The 21,302-nt window shown below is 34.3% G+C and overlaps 2 long non-coding RNA genes across 3 annotated transcripts; both read right to left on the bottom strand.

Moving 5' to 3' along the window:
* Positions 1 to 2,030: 2,030 nt before the first annotated feature.
* On the bottom strand, positions 2,031 to 12,157 carry LOC143922966 (uncharacterized). Of its 2 annotated transcripts, none has more exons than XR_013261675.1 (4): positions 11,915 to 12,157; positions 11,575 to 11,828; positions 3,997 to 4,485; positions 2,031 to 2,275 (listed from the first exon to the last, which is right to left on the bottom strand). It is a non-coding gene; the product is annotated as an uncharacterized LOC143922966 (long non-coding RNA). The 2 variants fall into 2 exon arrangements; XR_013261676.1 differs by having other exon boundaries at positions 4,336 to 4,485; positions 11,915 to 12,106.
* A 4,077-nt stretch (positions 12,158 to 16,234) lies between these two features.
* LOC143922968 (uncharacterized) lies at positions 16,235 to 20,450 on the bottom strand. Its single transcript, XR_013261677.1, has 4 exons — positions 20,375 to 20,450; positions 18,507 to 18,801; positions 18,199 to 18,432; positions 16,235 to 18,060 (listed from the first exon to the last, which is right to left on the bottom strand). It is a non-coding gene; the product is annotated as an uncharacterized LOC143922968 (long non-coding RNA).
* Positions 20,451 to 21,302: the final 852 nt, after the last annotated feature.

Consider the following 21,302-nt stretch of genomic DNA (forward strand, 5'->3'; position numbering starts at 1 on the left):
AGTATTAACCCTTTGGCTGCTACGAGGTTTTTCAATGTCCAAGCGAAAAATGCTAACATTTGTAATTATTTTGAAAAAAAATAAATATAATATTTTTTTTTACATACTTACTTCGCCGAACACTCGTAATTTTTATAATACTTTATATACATTTTTAAGAAGCAGTCGTGGACTCGTGCTCTCTCTTTCTGTCTTGCTTTTACATGCGTGCGTGCGAAAGAGATACCTACATATATACACTAAATAAGTTTTGACGATTGTTTTCCGAGGCTTTATTCTTTTCAATAATCTATTTTTAGATATCGATGTATCCTTACAACATGCGATATATTCGAAACAGGTAGCGGTCTCTCTCTCTCTTTCTTTCTTGGTTTTAATTGTGTACGTATGAGCGAGACACACAAGGATGCGAAGTTTCTAATCAAATAATTTTTCAACATGTATCATAAACATTTTGTATGCATTTCAGTTGCATTTGATTGATTGCATGAACTCGTGACCTATATAATTGAAAGCGGATTTCTATTGTTTTTTGCCATTTATTTTAACTCTGCAAAATGATATCGGACAGTGAAAGTGATGAAAGCGAAATAATAGCTCCTCGCCGAGGAACTCGACAAATCAGCAGCTCTACTGATTCTGAAAATGAATTTATCGATAATAATCAATTCCCAAGTAATAACTCCTTATATGACATTGACAACGAACCCGAAATTTACTTTGATGATGAACCCGAAATTGAAGAGCTTTTATTTAAAAAATTGATAAATATTTATAAAGCTTGATTGAAAAATAAATATAAATACGTATATAAAAAAAATGTTTCGTGCCACTGATGCGCTGGTGGCTCAAAGAAAGTATTGAAATACGACAATTAATGACGTCAACAACGATCGTCGTAGCAATCTTCGCCGATTTCAAAACAACGATTTATCGTTGTTGTAGCAGTCAAAGGGTTAAAATATGTTTAATACTTTGGAAGTTATGACTAGAGGTAGGGCCAGAATTTGCCGTTCTTTGTTTATTGTTCATTTTTATGATGAACCTCTTTTATACAAACCTCCTTTACGTTTCACTTACTAATACGATCCAGATGACTTTTTATCTCTTATCCGATCGTTTTCATACTTTGCCATGTCGCTCATTTTTTTGTTTGCACTCTAGCTTCGTAGTTTGTTCTATTTCCTGGAAAATAGACCCAAAATGCCGTTTCCTTGAAAACGCACGCTTCCGGTCCTACCTCTAGTTACGACTAAAGGCCGGATCCACAGCGCGCCGTTTATTGCTCAATTGTTGTAAATGCTATTGTTCAATTGTTGTAAAAGGTTCACCAACCTTTTCTTGTACTCTAGCTCTGTAAATATAGCCAAACCACCCAGATTCCTGGAAAAGGCACTGTCTCTATCCGCAGTTTCATTTGAGTAAGTCTCTGCCTTGTGCTTAAAACACTACAACCAATACCAATATTACTGACAAATGCCTCGGTGACTTACTTATGATTAGAGGTAGGATAGTCACAGTGCTATCCATTGTTCGGCAAACCTTTAGCAATGCATTTACAACCTTTGAACAATACACGGCCCCCTCAGATTACGGTGACTACTTATGATTAACGGACCAACTTTGCTCCATTCATTGTTCATTTTTATGATGAACCTTTTTTTTATGCTCTCTAGCTTTGTAGTTTGCCCCGTTTCCTAGAAAATAGACCCAAAACGCCGTTTTCTGGAAAAAGCACGCTTCCGATCTTACCTCTACTGATGATGCATGGGATATCCCAAGTGATATGATATCCAGATTTGTATTTTCTTTTTATATTAAGTAATTAATTAATGACCATGGAACAAAAATGTTTCTCTCGGTATACAGTGTAATTCACACGCATTTGTTTCCAATACACAAGACTTGGTCAACTAAAAGACAACCACTGAATACACATTGTATGAAAATGCAGATTTTTTTTTTGTCATAGAAAGATGCCAGCTGATGGTCTCAAGGATAAGGTTTAAGCACAATAATAACAACAAAAACACGAATAATGCGAATGAAATTTTATTGTAAGACATATCAGGATACGAGAGCAAATGGTGGGGTTGGTTATGAGCAAATTAAGCGCTAGATTCTTAGAAGGAAAAATGATTTTGAACATTATATAAAATGTATGCATGTTATTTGTTAAACTTATCACATAATACCTATACGGTTCTTCCCCAGGATTCTCGGCAAATTTAACTGATCTCGCTAATTGCGAGATCTGCACTCGGAAGGTGAGAGCCTTTAAACAAACATCACATTTGTATGGTTTTTACCCAGTGTCAGTCTTCGTATGTCCCACAAGGAAATTGTCGCAAGTATGTGAGTTTTAAACACACCCCCCATAGGCATGATTTTTCCAAAAAATTACACCCACACGGAATATGGTTAAAATTTCATTTACCGGCAACATCCCCTTGTGGAACATACGGAAACTAGCACTGGGGAAAAACCATACAAATGTGATATTTGTTTGAAAGCTCTCACCTTCCCCGTGCTCCAAATAAAAATCGTATGTAGTTTTTACGCTGGTGTTTCTGTGTGTGCTTTTTATTTTCGCGCTAGTGTAGTAGCTAGAACCAGTCATATGTGTCAGGGTGACTCGAATTTGCTTAAAATCATTTGGTCACGAATTTTAAAAAAAATTAAATACGCTGCCGGTTCCACCCCCGGCGAGAAGCTATAGAGATGATTTTGGACAAACACCACATTCGCGCAGCTTTTATCCAGTGTGACTCCAGCATATCCCACAAGGTATACATTACGGGTATATGGGTTTTAAACAGAGTCCCCATTGGCAGAATTTCAACCTGAAATTATACAAATACGGAGAAGGTTTGAAACGGAACATCTACCCGCAATATTTACTTGTGGCATATACAGACATTTACACTGGTTAAAAACTAAACTAATGTGACATTTGTTCAAAATCATCTATGGAGATTCTCACCGGGGTGAAACAGTGTCTTTAAGCCTTCTCAAATCCGTGAATAAATGATTGTAACCAAATTTAATTTAATCTAACAAACAAGGTGACTTTTGAAGAAAAATTTCGCGCTAATGCAAATGTGGAACGCACGCAACTTCACACTTTTTTTTTTTTGTGTGTGTGTTTGTACTTACTTAAAAGAAAAGGAAGATAATAAAATATCTAAAGCATATTTCGCTCTGGTGCTCGGAGCCAAGGCCGAGGGCGTCTCGACGATGCGAAACGTTCCCTATTTTCACAAATATGGGTACATGTACACCGCCAATAAATTATATTTTTAATTTTAGTGAATAAAACATTGGTATGATTCTTTCGCAATTCACATCTTAAGGTTATTAATTCGCGCACATGTGGTTCTATCTACTTCGCGCTGGTGTGCTATATCTCAATAAATATTGTCGGATTACAAATAAAATACACTTAAATGTGCTTACATATTGCATTATAACATTATCAGTACAGAAAAGGTATGGGAAACCCAGAACTCTTGTGTTTCAAGTAAGAATTATATATATGTATATATGTATATATGTATATATATACATATATATATATATATATATATATATATATAGCTTTTACACTTCAAATTCGTCATGTTGCAAAACAAATAAAGCAATTGAACGTATTTTATATTAAAAAAAATGTTTTTTATCAGACCTTTCTACTTTAATTAATACCTAATTATGAAATTATATTATTTTATTAAAATGATATATTTGATTAAAGTATGAAATTAATAAATGAAGTTTGAAATTGCCTGCAGTTAGAAATGAACCTTTATAAATTATAAATGATAATTTTATACGTATAATACATTCTCTATACATACATATTGTATTAAATATTCTCTTTTTCTCTATAATATTCTCCGTGTTAAGTTCCCTATGTATAATAAAATGAATAATTGATTAGCAACATGACGAATTTTATTTGTGAAACGACGAATTTATAATTGGTAATGAAGAAGTGACTTATTTGATGTGCAAAATCTGTAGACGTGAAGCCGTTTTTGGACAAATGCCACATTTGTACCGTCTTTACCGAATGTGAGACCTCGCAACCTCCACAACGCAATACTCACGAGCAAAAGAGTTTTAAACAGACTCCCCACTGACGTGATTTTACCAATAAAATTACGACAATACGAAATGTGTTTAAAACTTCCTCTACCAGTAAGCGTTGAACCGTGGAGCACGCAACACCTCACACTGGGGAAAAACCGTACAAATGTGACATTTGTTTAAAAGCATATCCACAAATACAATTTCCCCAAATGCAAACAAATCAAACATGTACGGTCAGTTGAAAGCAACTTGTAGCTTTGTGCGTGAGCATCCTGTGCCATTTGCTACTCGGAGGCGGCGCCACCAGTGCAAAAAACCAAAAAGGTAATTGCATGGTGTTCAATTTCAAATATCCTGTGTATTAGTTGTTTTCTTGCAATTATTTCATCGCGAAATCTGCAAAATAAAAGTACAATTAGTCATGCTTCTAAATCGTAGGGGCGCCAATCAATACATTGTATTAACCCTTTGCCATGGCAATAAATATAGCGAACAAGCCCTGTGCGCCGCACCCTTATTCGCGAATTTGGCAATCGATTTTTCGACCTTAAATACAGATTTTAATATTTACTCAAATAACCAGATATGTTAATTAACACAAAGTATTATTTTAAACAATGAAATTCATAATATATCTAATCGTTTTGGATTGATTGTCGAATAAGCATTCTTCATAATTGTATGAAGACGTGACGTCACATAAACGAGGCTTCAGTATTGATCCACGAAAAAATAAATTTTAAGCAAATTGAATAGATGGCATTCAACTCGGTAATATTCTCATGCGATTTTGAACCTTAAAACAGTTGAAATGGGCGCATATAAGGCTCAAAGTCCCGTGCAAAGTTCAGAAATTCTATGTCGCTTCAAGCTTTGGGGGACAAGTCTACCGCGCATGCTCCCCCATAGAATTTCTGACTGCACGGGATTTTGAGCTTTATATGCGCCTATTTCAACTGCTTTAAGGTTCAAAATCGCATGATAATATTACCGAGTTGAATGCCATCTACTCAATTTGCTAAAAAATATTTTTTCGTGGATCAATACGCGTCTATTTCACTGTTTTAAGATTCAAAATTGGTTGGATATATTACTGAGAGTTGAATGCCGAATGATAGTTGAAATTCATAATATATCTCATCGTTTTGGATTGATTGTCGAATAATCATTCTTCATAATTGTATGAAGACGTGGCGTCACATAAACGCGGCCTCAGTATTGATCCACGAAAAAATAATTTTTAAGCAAATTGAATAGATGGCATCCAACTCGGTAATATATTCAAGCGATTTTGAACCTTAAAACAGTTGAAATGGGCGCATATAAGGCTCAAAATCCCGTGCAAAGTTCAGAAATTCTATGTCGCTTCAAGCTTTGGGGGACAAGTCTACCGCGCATGCTCCCCCATAGAATTTCTGACTGCACGGGATTTTGAGCTTTATATGCGCCTATTTCAACTGCTTTAAGGTTCAAAATCGCATGATAATATTACCGAGTTGAATGCCATCTATTCAATTTGCTAAAAAATATTTTTTCGTGGATCAATACGCGTCTATTTCACTGTTTTAAGATTCAAAATTGGTTGGATATATTACTGAGAGTTGAATGCCGAATGATAGTTGAAATTCATAAAATATCTCATCGTTTTGGATTGATTGTCGAATAATCATTCTTCATAATTGTATGAAGACGTGGCGTCACATAAACGCGGCCTCAGTATTGATCCACGAAAAAATAATTTTTAAGCAAATTGAATAGATGGCATCCAACTCGGTAATATATTCAAGCGATTTTGAACCTTAAAACAGTTGAAATGGGCGCATATAAGGCTCAAAATCCCGTGCAAAGTTCAGAAATTCTATGTCGCTTCAAGCTTTGGGGGACAAGTCTACCGCGCATGCTCCCCCATAGAATTTCTGACTGCACGGGATTTTGAGCTTTATATGCGCCTATTTCAACTGCTTTAAGGTTCAAAATCGCATGATAATATTACCGAGTTGAATGCCATCTACTCAATTTGCTAAAAAATATTTTTTCGTGGATCAATACGCGTCTATTTCACTGTTTTAAGATTCAAAATTGGTTGGATATATTACTGAGAGTTGAATGCCGAATGATAGTTGAAATTCATAATATATCTCATCGTTTTGGATTGATTGTCGAATAATCATTCTTCATAATTGTATGAAGACGTGGCGTCGCATAAACGCGGCCTCAGTATTGATCCACGAAAAAATAATTTTTAAGCAAATTGAATAGATGGCATCCAACTCGGTAATATATTCAAGCGATTTTGAACCTTAAAACAGTTGAAATGGGCGCATATAAGGCTCAAAATCCCGTGCAAAGTTCAGAAATTCTATGTCGCTTCAAGCTTTGGGGGACAAGTCTACCGCGCATGCTCCCCCATAGAATTTCTGACTGCACGGGATTTTGAGCTTTATATGCGCCTATTTCAACTGCTTTAAGGTTCAAAATCGCATGATAATATTACCGAGTTGAATGCCATCTATTCAATTTGCTAAAAAATATTTTTTCGTGGATCAATACGCGTCTATTTCACTGTTTTAAGATTCAAAATTGGTTGGATATATTACTGAGAGTTGAATGCCGAATGATAGTTGAAATTCATAAAATATCTCATCGTTTTGGATTGATTGTCGAATAATCATTCTTCATAATTGTATGAAGACGTGGCGTCGCATAAACGCGGCCTCAGTATTGATCCACGAAAAAATAATTTTTAAGCAAATTGAATAGATGGCATCCAACTCGGTAATATATTCAAGCGATTTTGAACCTTAAAACAGTTGAAATGGGCGCATATAAGGCTCAAAATCCCGTGCAAAGTTCAGAAATTCTATGTCGCTTCAAGCTTTGGGGGACAAGTCTACCGCGCATGCTCCCCCATAGAATTTCTGACTGCACGGGATTTTGAGCTTTATATGCGCCTATTTCAACTGCTTTAAGGTTCAAAATCGCATGATAATATTACCGAGTTGAATGCCATCTACTCAATTTGCTAAAAAATATTTTTTCGTGGATCAATACGCGTCTATTTCACTGTTTTAAGATTCAAAATTGGTTGGATATATTACTGAGAGTTGAATGCCGAATGATAGTTGAAATTCATAATATATCTCATCGTTTTGGATTGATTGTCGAATAATCATTCTTCATAATTGTATGAAGACGTGGCGTCACATAAACGCGGCCTCAGTATTGATCCACGAAAAAATAATTTTTAAGCAAATTGAATAGATGGCATCCAACTCGGTAATATATTCAAGCGATTTTGAACCTTAAAACAGTTGAAATGGGCGCATATAAGGCTCAAAATCCCGTGCAAAGTTCAGAAATTCTATGTCGCTTCAAGCTTTGGGGGACAAGTCTACCGCGCATGCTCCCCCATAGAATTTCTGACTGCACGGGATTTTGAGCTTTATATGCGCCTATTTCAACTGCTTTAAGGTTCAAAATCGCATGATAATATTACCGAGTTGAATGCCATCTACTCAATTTGCTAAAAAATATTTTTTCGTGGATCAATACGCGTCTATTTCACTGTTTTAAGATTCAAAATTGGTTGGATATATTACTGAGAGTTGAATGCCGAATGATAGTTGAAATTCATAATATATCTCATCGTTTTGGATTGATTGTCGAATAATCATTCTTCATAATTGTATGAAGACGTGGCGTCGCATAAACGCGGCCTCAGTATTGATCCACGAAAAAATAATTTTTAAGCAAATTGAATAGATGGCATCCAACTCGGTAATATATTCAAGCGATTTTGAACCTTAAAACAGTTGAAATGGGCGCATATAAGGCTCAAAATCCCGTGCAAAGTTCAGAAATTCTATGTCGCTTCAAGCTTTGGGGGACAAGTCTACCGCGCATGCTCCCCCATAGAATTTCTGACTGCACGGGATTTTGAGCTTTATATGCGCCTATTTCAACTGCTTTAAGGTTCAAAATCGCATGATAATATTACCGAGTTGAATGCCATCTATTCAATTTGCTAAAAAATATTTTTTCGTGGATCAATACGCGTCTATTTCACTGTTTTAAGATTCAAAATTGGTTGGATATATTACTGAGAGTTGAATGCCGAATGATAGTTGAAATTCATAAAATATCTCATCGTTTTGGATTGATTGTCGAATAATCATTCTTCATAATTGTATGAAGACGTGGCGTCGCATAAACGCGGCCTCAGTATTGATCCACGAAAAAATAATTTTTAAGCAAATTGAATAGATGGCATCCAACTCGGTAATATATTCAAGCGATTTTGAACCTTAAAACAGTTGAAATGGGCGCATATAAGGCTCAAAATCCCGTGCAAAGTTCAGAAATTCTATGTCGCTTCAAGCTTTGGGGGACAAGTCTACCGCGCATGCTCCCCCATAGAATTTCTGACTGCACGGGATTTTGAGCTTTATATGCGCCTATTTCAACTGCTTTAAGGTTCAAAATCGCATGATAATATTACCGAGTTGAATGCCATCTACTCAATTTGCTAAAAAATATTTTTTCGTGGATCAATACGCGTCTATTTCACTGTTTTAAGATTCAAAATTGGTTGGATATATTACTGAGAGTTGAATGCCGAATGATAGTTGAAATTCATAATATATCTCATCGTTTTGGATTGATTGTCGAATAATCATTCTTCATAATTGTATGAAGACGTGGCGTCACATAAACGCGGCCTCAGTATTGATCCACGAAAAAATAATTTTTAAGCAAATTGAATAGATGGCATCCAACTCGGTAATATATTCAAGCGATTTTGAACCTTAAAACAGTTGAAATGGGCGCATATAAGGCTCAAAATCCCGTGCAAAGTTCAGAAATTCTATGTCGCTTCAAGCTTTGGGGGACAAGTCTACCGCGCATGCTCCCCCATAGAATTTCTGACTGCACGGGATTTTGAGCTTTATATGCGCCTATTTCAACTGCTTTAAGGTTCAAAATCGCATGATAATATTACCGAGTTGAATGCCATCTATTCAATTTGCTAAAAAATATTTTTTCGTGGATCAATACGCGTCTATTTCACTGTTTTAAGATTCAAAATTGGTTGGATATATTACTGAGAGTTGAATGCCGAATGATAGTTGAAATTCATAAAATATCTCATCGTTTTGGATTGATTGTCGAATAATCATTCTTCATAATTGTATGAAGACGTGGCGTCACATAAACGCGGCCTCAGTATTGATCCACGAAAAAATAATTTTTAAGCAAATTGAATAGATGGCATCCAACTCGGTAATATATTCAAGCGATTTTGAACCTTAAAACAGTTGAAATGGGCGCATATAAGGCTCAAAATCCCGTGCAAAGTTCAGAAATTCTATGTCGCTTCAAGCTTTGGGGGACAAGTCTACCGCGCATGCTCCCCCATAGAATTTCTGACTGCACGGGATTTTGAGCTTTATATGCGCCTATTTCAACTGCTTTAAGGTTCAAAATCGCATGATAATATTACCGAGTTGAATGCCATCTACTCAATTTGCTAAAAAATATTTTTTCGTGGATCAATACGCGTCTATTTCACTGTTTTAAGATTCAAAATTGGTTGGATATATTACTGAGAGTTGAATGCCGAATGATAGTTGAAATTCATAATATATCTCATCGTTTTGGATTGATTGTCGAATAATCATTCTTCATAATTGTATGAAGACGTGGCGTCGCATAAACGCGGCCTCAGTATTGATCCACGAAAAAATAATTTTTAAGCAAATTGAATAGATGGCATCCAACTCGGTAATATATTCAAGCGATTTTGAACCTTAAAACAGTTGAAATGGGCGCATATAAGGCTCAAAATCCCGTGCAAAGTTCAGAAATTCTATGTCGCTTCAAGCTTTGGGGGACAAGTCTACCGCGCATGCTCCCCCATAGAATTTCTGACTGCACGGGATTTTGAGCTTTATATGCGCCTATTTCAACTGCTTTAAGGTTCAAAATCGCATGATAATATTACCGAGTTGAATGCCATCTATTCAATTTGCTAAAAAATATTTTTTCGTGGATCAATACGCGTCTATTTCACTGTTTTAAGATTCAAAATTGGTTGGATATATTACTGAGAGTTGAATGCCGAATGATAGTTGAAATTCATAAAATATCTCATCGTTTTGGATTGATTGTCGAATAATCATTCTTCATAATTGTATGAAGACGTGGCGTCGCATAAACGCGGCCTCAGTATTGATCCACGAAAAAATAATTTTTAAGCAAATTGAATAGATGGCATCCAACTCGGTAATATATTCAAGCGATTTTGAACCTTAAAACAGTTGAAATGGGCGCATATAAGGCTCAAAATCCCGTGCAAAGTTCAGAAATTCTATGTCGCTTCAAGCTTTGGGGGACAAGTCTACCGCGCATGCTCCCCCATAGAATTTCTGACTGCACGGGATTTTGAGCTTTATATGCGCCTATTTCAACTGCTTTAAGGTTCAAAATCGCATGATAATATTACCGAGTTGAATGCCATCTATTCAATTTGCTAAAAAATATTTTTTCGTGGATCAATACGCGTCTATTTCACTGTTTTAAGATTCAAAATTGGTTGGATATATTACTGAGAGTTGAATGCCGAATGATAGTTGAAATTCATAATATATCTCATCGTTTTGGATTGATTGTCGAATAATCATTCTTCATAATTGTATGAAGACGTGGCGTCGCATAAACGCGGCCTCAGTATTGATCCACGAAAAAATAATTTTTAAGCAAATTGAATAGATGGCATCCAACTCGGTAATATATTCAAGCGATTTTGAACCTTAAAACAGTTGAAATGGGCGCATATAAGGCTCAAAATCCCGTGCAAAGTTCAGAAATTCTATGTCGCTTCAAGCCATCTATTGGATTGGATTAAGAGTTGGATGCCATCTATTCAATTTGCTTAAAAATTATTTTTTCGTGGATCAATACTGAGGCCTCGTTTATGTGACGCCACGTCTTCATACAATTATGAAGAATAATTATTCGACAATCAATCCAAAACGATGAGATATTATGAATTTCATTGTTTAACATAATACTTTGTGTTAATTAACATATCTGGTTACTTGAGTAAATATTAAAATCTGTATATAAGGTCGAAAAATCGATTGCCAAATTCGCGAAAAAGGGTGCGCGGCGTACAGGGCTTGTTCGCTATATTTATTGCCGCGGACAAAGGGTTAATAATGCATATTCATATATGGTGCAAGTGCCGCGTTATAATAAGACGAGACTTAATACTTGATATGAACAACGAGAATTGTATAAGGTATAAGAACAGACCGAAAGTGTAACGTAATACCAGACGGGGTATGAGTGGACCCAGAGTGAAAGTACACGTGTACCAGACCGAAGGTACATGAGCAAAATTTTGGCACGCGCCTCATGCTCTAAGAGTCTATATAGACTTATTAGTTGATATATGTGTATACGAATATGATATGAAATACAGACCTTGAAGGGTGGTTCTGAAAAATCGATCGCATTCGGCGTTGCATTAAAATGCAAATGGCGTGGCGTGGCGTGGAAATGTTGTAATGTCCACGCTCGGCCGATTCAACTGCATACTTTTAGTTGTTGAAGTGGTGGACGATTGCAGGCTGGGTGTCTGAAATCGCCGCGAGAGACGCCATGACGCCATGACGCCATGACGCCATGACGCCATGACGCCAGACGCCATCACGCGGTACCACGCCATCATCCATAACCTGCAAAATGGACGAATGTGGTAGCGAACGGCGTGAAATGTGAGACGTATGCCTCTCTGTGAATGAAGAGTGAGTGACTGTATTACCTGGCGAGCCAAATCAGTGAAGATGTAGCCGATGCGATCGGGTGGGCGAACCAACGAGAAGAGGCCGATGCGGAGAGGAGTGAACCCAACCGCACCGCAAGGGAGCGCAGCCATAATAGGCCGATTCGACCAGCCCCACGCCACAGCTACCGAAAACCGTTGCGTGTTGCGTCGCCTAAAAACACCCCTTCTACGACCATGTGCCACAAATAATCAATACTTTTATATAACCCGAGGAGCTATGCAACTACGCATCAAACATATAACACAAAGGAAGAATTCGACACCGCTGGAACTTTCCAGAACGTGATCTCACGTATCTCATATATTTTGCATGCGCCAAAAGGGAGACCTGTATAAGACGTCAAGGCGGATCTAATGTATTATACATACATCAATGATTGAGAATGCCAAAATAATACAATATATTTTAGTACATAGGTAATAATTAAAGAAAAGTCACATTAATTTAAAAATAAGAGTTTTATAAAATTATTTGGATGCCAAATATAATATTTATTCAAAATTTATGAATACAATACATTTAATATAATACAAAATCCTCTTTAACATTGAAAAATTGATGTATTTATATTTCCACAATAGATAAAGGACAGTTTGATGCAAGCGCGGATCCAGCAATTTTTCTAGGAGGGGCGATTTCGAATTCCAAAAAAATTTAAAAAAAAGGTGAATATTCATAGTAATCATTCTATTTATTCACGATGTAATTAACAATAAAAATACAATGATTATAAAATTAATATAAAAAACAATGTTTCACTACAAAATTATTTTAAATCAATATATAATTTTCAAACGGTAATGAAATTTAAGGGGGATTCATCCCCCCCCCCCCCTGAATCCGCTACTGCCTTACGTTTGCACACATGCGGCCGAATTCCTAGGCGCGGCCCTATCACTGTGGATAATATGTTAAAAAATAAAATATAATACATAGGAATTCATTTATGTCGACGCGGCTTTGCCAAGGTGCTATTTTTAACAATTTAGGATAAATACCGTTTTTAAAAATGTTTAAAAGGGTAGATCTATCTGGAAATGATTTTAAACAAACGTGAAATTCGTCTAATTTTAACTCAATATTTATATGCATGTTTGCATTGAGGGAAAATCTTCTAGTGAATTTATTTTTATTTTATTTTAAATATAATGGCACATATACAGAATAAAAATACAATAAAAGACAAATATAAAAGAAAGTTTTATTTAAATTCCTATTAAAATAAATTCATGGTAATATAAAAAATAATTACAAAAACATATTAAATATAAATAAAACAATGAGTAAGCCAGGTTTTTTCTTCGCCTTAGTCCTAAAAGTACTGATAGAAAATAAATCAGGGCAATCCGTGCAATTGTACTATTAGAAAAATGGTGTTATTGTAAAAGTTCGGTGGATAAAAAAGAACGATAACAAATTTCACATTTGTGCGATTTTACCCCACTATGAATACTACATACATACATACAGTCCCTGCTCACCGCTCAAGTATGAACACGCATTACTCGAGGCTATTTTGTGTACCTGCTCTCGTTATGAACCCATTTACAAAAAAAAATGAACCCAAAATATTATTCATAACGAGAGCAGGTACACATAAGAGATATAAAAAATGACCCCTTACACGAAAACCATGGGAACTGTCTGAGGTAAGTAACAAAGGAGGTATGTAAAAATAGCCTCGAGTAACGCGTGTTCGTACTTCGGTGAGCAGGGACAGTAATTCATGTAATTTTTTTTGTCTTGAAGAATGTAATAATATATTTTGTCTTGAATAATGTAATAAACTTGAATCTTAATATATAATTTCGAAAGAGACTTTGTATGTTTGTTTGGTTCGTAGAAAAAAACAAATGAATATTCAAATACATTTAAGGGGGTATTCTAGTCTAGAAATTTGAAAAAATCGATTATTTTTTCGTTTCATATTTTCAAAGTTTAAACCTTTAAGAATATGTCCTGAGAAGGGTTTTTCAAAATTCAAATTATTTTCCGAGATATAGCTGTTTTAGTGACGTGGCATCCAACCGGCGCGTAACGTTACCCGAAACTTTAAACGCGTTTTTCTCGAAACTACTTTTTCCAACGAGTTTGACATGATATCTCAAGTTCTAATGGACCAATTAACTTAAAATTTGGTGTGGTTCTTTTTTATATATCCCTCTATGATCCGTACCAAAATTATGTAAAAATTTTGTTGTTTAATATTTTAAAAAAATTCAAAACTGAAAAAAAAGGCCAAAAAATGACTTTTTTTTCAAACAATTGCCATTTCGCGAAAAAAATTTTTTTATTTTTTTTCGTGGTACGGACCATAGCGACACTCTTATTGATTAAGAATCTTTTTTTTTTTTCGGATGACTAGAAGGGTTGAAATCGTGTCAAGATGGAGGCACTTTTTTTTACCTCCCCCACTTTACCAGCCTGCAATTTTTTCAATTTTTTTTTTTTTTTTTTTTCAATTTTTTTATGAATTATTGAAATATTAATAAACATATAGTAAAAAAATGCATGCCAAAAATGTTTTTAGTTTTTTTTTTTATTGAATTTTAAAAAACGCCCAAAATTTGTCCCTCTAGACTAGAATACCCCCTTAATAAAATGTTTAACCCATTTGAACCCACGCGGTCAGTTATGAACTTACACGATGTATGCCAGCGCGGTCATTCACGGCATTTTACAATTTTGCGTCGTAAAATAAAGGGATCACTCAGGCCGGCCGTAAAACCTTTCGTTACGCTTGGTTAGATGTTGGTGATGAATTTTAAGAAAGTCACACGAAATTAAATCAGTTCCTTTTGGAGTTTTGAGGGAATAACATCGAGCGCTTTTCGACTTGCAGATATGTCGAAGAGAAAACATACGTAAGTTTTTTATTTTTACATATATTTTATTTATCTTTATGTTTCTAATACAGTAGGACTTATTGTATAATATGCATAAAAGAAATTGCGTTTATATATCTCATATTCCTGAAAAAAAAAATCAAAAGTCGACGGAGTCGTATATGACTCCTTGGGATAATGACACATATTTTTTTCCAGAGAATGCAATTTTACTACTGCAGAGATACGGGAAGAAATTGATAATTGGGACTAGTCTCAACTTCCGAATTCCACATACATACATATTACCACCCCTGGAAACTGATATTCGGTTAAAGAAAAAAGTAGGGTGGAAATCAATCAACCATTTAGTATAAATATGTATAATAAATATATGGGTGGGGTTGATCAAATGGATAACCATATTTCTAACTATAACATAAGTATTAGAGGGAAAAAATGGTACATGCCTATTCTGTTTTGGAACATCGATGTAGCTGTGAATAACGCTTGGATTCTAAGCAAAAGTTTTGGTTGTAAATTTGATAAATTAGGATTTATCAGACAGGTAACAGAGACGTTGTGCAAGTGTTATGGTCAAAAACGAAAACAATTGGTCCCATTCAGACCCGGCAAAGTTAATCAAAATCAAAAGGAAGTTAGAAGACATTTGATATTGGTCAAACAGAAAAGGAGAAATTGTGGACACTGTAAAAATAAAACGTTTTCCGCTTGTGATAACTGTGAAATTCCATTGCATGACAAATGTTTTGTACCGTATCATAATAATTAATTATTTTGTCTTCATGTATTTTGTTTTTACGACTTTTGAACCCAAAATCTCGTTTATGACATTTCTTCTTTTAAAAGGGTGCACCCTTTTTTTTGTTGACGATGTGTATATGTCACAATATATGTACCTACGTGTGTTATGTTATGCGATTTGAAAATATCATTTTATCGAAGAGATGCGTGTTTGTTATTTTTAAAATTAATTTTATAAATTTCTTAACAATAAAATTACAAATAACCAGTGATAAAGTATTATAACTGATTATGTGACTCCATTGTGATTTTTGTTTTATTTTAAAAAACATGTTTCATTAGCCCCAAAGGTCGTTCACGACACCACCTTGAAAAAAATGTTGAAAATGTTAAAAATGTTGAAAAATCAATTAATTATCCATCCCTATCCTATAAAAAATATTTCCCATGAAATAACTCAAAGATTTTGGAAAATAAACGAAAAAATAGTCCTGGGCACATGGGACATGTGTTTTCACGCGAGCTCTGGGTTCAAATGGGTTAATATTAGGTTGGCCATGTTTAAGTGGTTTATATTACAAATACCGAGCGAAGCCGGGTAAAAACACTAGTAATAAATAAACGTCACATTGGAACGGATTTTCTCCAGTGGTATTTCAAATGTTGCATAAGGTTATCTCAGTATATATGTATATATTTTTTTTTGATTTTAAAATGCTTTTTATTATTACAAAATTATGTTGACAATAAATCTTATATCTATTTTAATAGCTACTGATCTACTGATCATTTCCTATTTTACAATTTTATTTTATTTGATTAGTAATCATAGTATTATATTATTCTAATAGCATAATAGGAAAAAGAGCTCAGAAACCTATTTACAAGTCTCAGTATATAATTTTAAACAAACGTCTCATTTTTCTGGCTCACTCCAGTATGAATATTCATGTGTGCATGGAGTCTGTGTTACTTGATAAATGATTTTGAACAAATGTGAAATATGAACTATGAATACTCATGTGTTTATTGAAGTAAGATTTCGAACTGAAATATCTTAAACAAATATTACATTTGACCGAGTGGATTTTTTAATATGTTTTGTAAGGTTGGATTTAAACGCGAATAATTCTAAACAAATATCACATTTGAACAGTTTTATTTCCAGAGTGAATTTTCATATGTTTCGTTAAGTTATATTTAAGAGTGAATGTTTTTAAACAAATATCACATGTGAAAGTATTTTCTCTAGAGTGGCTTTTCATATGTCGCATAAGGTTAAATTTTCTAGTAAATGGAATTAAACAAACATTACATTTTGACACCGTCCCAGTATGAATACGCATATGTGCACGGAGAGCATGATTTCCCGTGAATGATTTTGAACAAATTTCACATTTGTGTGTATATGTATGTAGTTGAGTATGAACATGCATGTGTGCCGTGAGTTTAAATTTTATATAAAATGATTTTAAACAAATTTCACATTTGTATGGTTTTACCCCACTATGAATAGTCATATGTTTACTGAGGTAAGATTTCGAATTGAAATGTTTTAAACAAATGTTACATTTGACCGGGTGGTTTTTAATATGTTTTGTAAGGTCGGCTTTAAACGCGAATAATTCTAAACAAGTATCACATTTGTACGGTTTATCTCCAGAGTGGATATTCATATGTTTCCTGAAGTTATATTTGAGAGTGAATGACTTTAAACAAATATTACACGTGAAAGGTTTATCTCCAGAGTGGCCTCTCATATGTCGCATAAGGTTATCTTTTCTAGTAAATGAAATTAAACAAACATTACATTTTTCCACCGTTCCAGTATGAATACGCATATGTGCACTGAAGTCATATTTTCTGATGAATGATTTCGAACAAATTTCACATTTGTGTGGATATACATGAGTATGAACATACATGTGTGCATTGAGTTTATGTTTTACATAAAATGATTTTAAACAAATTTCACATTTGTATGGCTTTACCCCACTATGAATACTCATATGTGTACCGAGTTGAGATTTTATCATAAAAGATTTTAAACAAATATCACATTTGAATGGTTTTTCCCCAGAGTGATTTCGCATATGCCTCCTAAAGTTACATATTTGGACAAATGATTTTAAGCAAATGTCACACTTGTGTGCCTTTATCCCAATATGATATTTCATGTGCATAATGAGGCTAAATCTGCGTACAAACGCTTTTGAACAAATATCGCAATGGAATGATTTTACCCCAGTATGAACAATCATGTGTGAACTGAGACATTTTTTAGTGATAAATACTTTTGAACAAAAGTCACACACAAACAGCTTTTTTCGAGTATCAGGTGTTTTCTCTGTCACAAGAGTGTGTTTAAGAGCAAACGATTTGTCTTGAAAATTCATTTTACTGTCGAATTCAGAATGTGTAGGGGTCATCTTATCTAAATCTTTTCGTAATGGTAGTTCTTCCGCTGGAATGTCAACAGTATATTTTATTTCTACCACATTATCGTCCGAGATCATGTTTCCTCCATGTGTCTGCAAAATAAACCCAATGTTGTGTAATTTAATACATGTAACACGTTTATAGTATGATTCAATGTCATTTTTTTTACAGATGCATTTATATTTTCGATTAGATGAATGTTCTAATGTACTCAAATTCCATTTACTTACCTCGCCATCGTCTGGCCAATTCGAAATGTTTGGTGGAAAATCAGCTCCAGACTCTTTTTCCCATATTAAATCATCCAGCAAAACTTCCTCTGTCTTAATAACCAAATACTCGTCTGATCTCATCCTCGATGTTTCGTCACTCAGAAGGCAGACTCTTCGAAAGCTGTTGAGCAATTCCAGATTGTTGACACATGAAAGGCAAATCATGTCTGATAGATGGTCACCTTTCGTAACCTGCGAATGGGGAAGGTATTAACGATCATGAGGAGTAATGACTTATCAATAGCAATGGTTTAAGTGTAACTAACCCGCATCTGACAGCAGGTCCAGATCAGTTGTACCAAACGCTGTCGATGAGGACCGACGTGGATGGATACGAAATCTTCTGGTGGTGCAGAGCAGAGGCAAAGTCTACACTCCATCGCAACTTGCACGGGAGAAGCACCGTAGAAGTCTGGAGAGTGGAGAATGGATCCCTAGATATATGTAGATAGTCCTTCTTCGATGAAGTTCGATGCATCTATCAAAAAATGCATTTGACTGACTTTCTACAGCGTATGCTCGGCCTTTGGAGAGTGTGGGATGTGTATGCGTAATTTCGAACTAAAAGTTTCGGATTGCCAAAATAATATTGTTAATCTCAATCACAGGTATTTATATAAAAGTTTATTGTATAATTTAGATTATTTAAAATGAGGTTGAATAAAAATAAAAAATTGGCAATTCTTTTTAGCGTTCTTTATAGGGTTGCCAACACAGTCATTTTGACCCGGAGACTGCGGGTTTGGTGGTCAATCTTCGGCTCAGGGTTTACAAACAAAATCTCCGGGTCAGTGGTCAAATTCTGTCATTCGTGGTGGGAAAACATAGTATATAAAAAATGTAAAGAAATAAAAGTTAGTGCAGGCGATTCCATTATTGAATCATTGAAGTATCTCAATCAAACAGATCAGACAAAATTTACAGTACGAGCTAGAGAAGTTTATGAACGTGGCAATAGTTACACAAATATTATGATTTTGAAAATAGTTATAAATATTAAACAATTCTGAAAATTGTCTCTGTTTTGAAAATACAAATTGATTACATACATATATGAAGAAATTAATATTATCAAACAACATATTCATAATCTGCGTAATGATTATAATTGCCAGAGCGGATCTGGGTGACAATTTTAAAAAGTCGAAAACATAACTGAAATTAAAAAAATGGTGTCGAAAGTTTTGTCCATCCCAATCAGCAATGCATTTGTTGAACGCATTTTTTCTATAATAGAATGCAATTGAAGGAATGACAGAAATATGTAGAATGCGCTTAAATTTAGTTAAGTCCAAACTGGCAATTCGGATTACTTTTGATATGGATTGCAAAGATTTTTAAACATTTTTAAAAGCACCAAAAGAGAAGTCGCCAATTAAATGTGCGCAAAGTGAATAAAAAAATAAAATTTTTGGAAGACAAATATTATATTTTTTAATTCTTCTGTATTTCTATTTTTTATTTTTATATTGCCCCCCCCAGAGAAATTTTATAATAATAGAAATGGCTTGATACATTCAAAAACTCAAAATAATCAATATGGGATACATCTTTATAAGTAAATTGATCATTTAAGTAACACATTATTCAATTAACATCGCATATGAACGTTTTCATGAAAGCGTCGGCATTCGGCAATAGAATACGCATACGCTTACAATATTGCGTAGTTATGAAAACGGTGCGCGTGTTATTGAAAAAATAAATGTATTCAAAAATTCGCTTCTATTATTATCCCTATCCACAAAACAATTTTCTCGGGGTCAGCATCAGCATAATGCATAATGCAGCATGGCAATTGTAGTTCTTTAGGATTTGACCTATCTGCATATCTGTATTACTCACGCGCTATACTCATTCGTGATTTGGCATTTAACCCGCTACTGATCACATCTTGTAAAATGAATAAAGAATATGAACAGCATATATAAAAAGTTTGGCCGAGTCTATGAAAGAAGCGGTTCGGTGATTACTGGTCACAAAGTCATTAAAATCTCCATAACGAAACATCTAGCAGCCGAAAAGTCCATCATACTAACGAGAACTTGAGTGTCAAATATTGTATATTCGCGTATTGTATATTCTGCAAAAATTGTCTTTGTGACCACCGCAATGTGACGAATAATCCAATTACCGAAAGAAGCAGACGTAGAAACGATGAACGTCAAACATCAAACGTCAAATGTCAAATGATAAATGGGTTAGTGAATACGTGCTGCCAACTCAAATCGGTGAAATCTATGTAAAAGGGGGGGAAAAATCAATAGAAATATTGTACTTACGAGAACTCGAGTGCCAGATATTTCGTGATCGAGATTTGCAAATCCGCAAAAAGCGCACTATCACCAGGGACGTCTTTTCAGATTTTTCTAAGGTGCGGCAGACCAAAATTGGTTAAACTCAATTTTTTTTTATGCCGAAATAAAAATGGAAAATATAATTTTTATATACCTTATTGAGTTATAAAATATGAAAAAAAAGATGCTTACTAATAAAAAAAAATTATTCAAAAGAGAAATCGGAAAAAGCACAATACAAAAAAAAAATACATTATTTATAAAAATCGGAAAACAGTCTGAAACATATTTTTATAATATACACACATATTTTTATAATATGTACATTGAACAGGAAATTAACATTGATTTAAATAGTAAACCATATTGATGTAAACGTATAATACAAATAAAAAGCAAAAATAGAAATTCAAAAACAAAATATATATTGTAGTTAAAAATAAAAATAGAAATTAAAGTTATCTGAGTTTATGTAGGTGGAAAAATATTTTTTAATTTTATTTTTTTTGCTAAAATCTATAATAAACACAGAATAAAAAACAATCAGAAACATATTTAAAATTGATTAAATTACGGCCTTAGCACCTTGGTTTACGGCCAGTACCTGGGGGGCTGCCATATATATTATATGTATAAATTCGCTAACCAGTTCAATAAAAACAAATTGAGTAATAAAATAAAAATATAATTTAATAAAGTAATAAAAATCTATTTCTACTACGTACATTGATAACGAAATTCTGATTGTTTATATTTCATGCTGAC

Source organism: Arctopsyche grandis, chromosome 2 (assembly GCF_051622035.1).
Source record: "Arctopsyche grandis isolate Sample6627 chromosome 2, ASM5162203v2, whole genome shotgun sequence".
Lineage (NCBI taxonomy): Eukaryota > Metazoa > Arthropoda > Insecta > Trichoptera > Hydropsychidae > Arctopsyche > Arctopsyche grandis.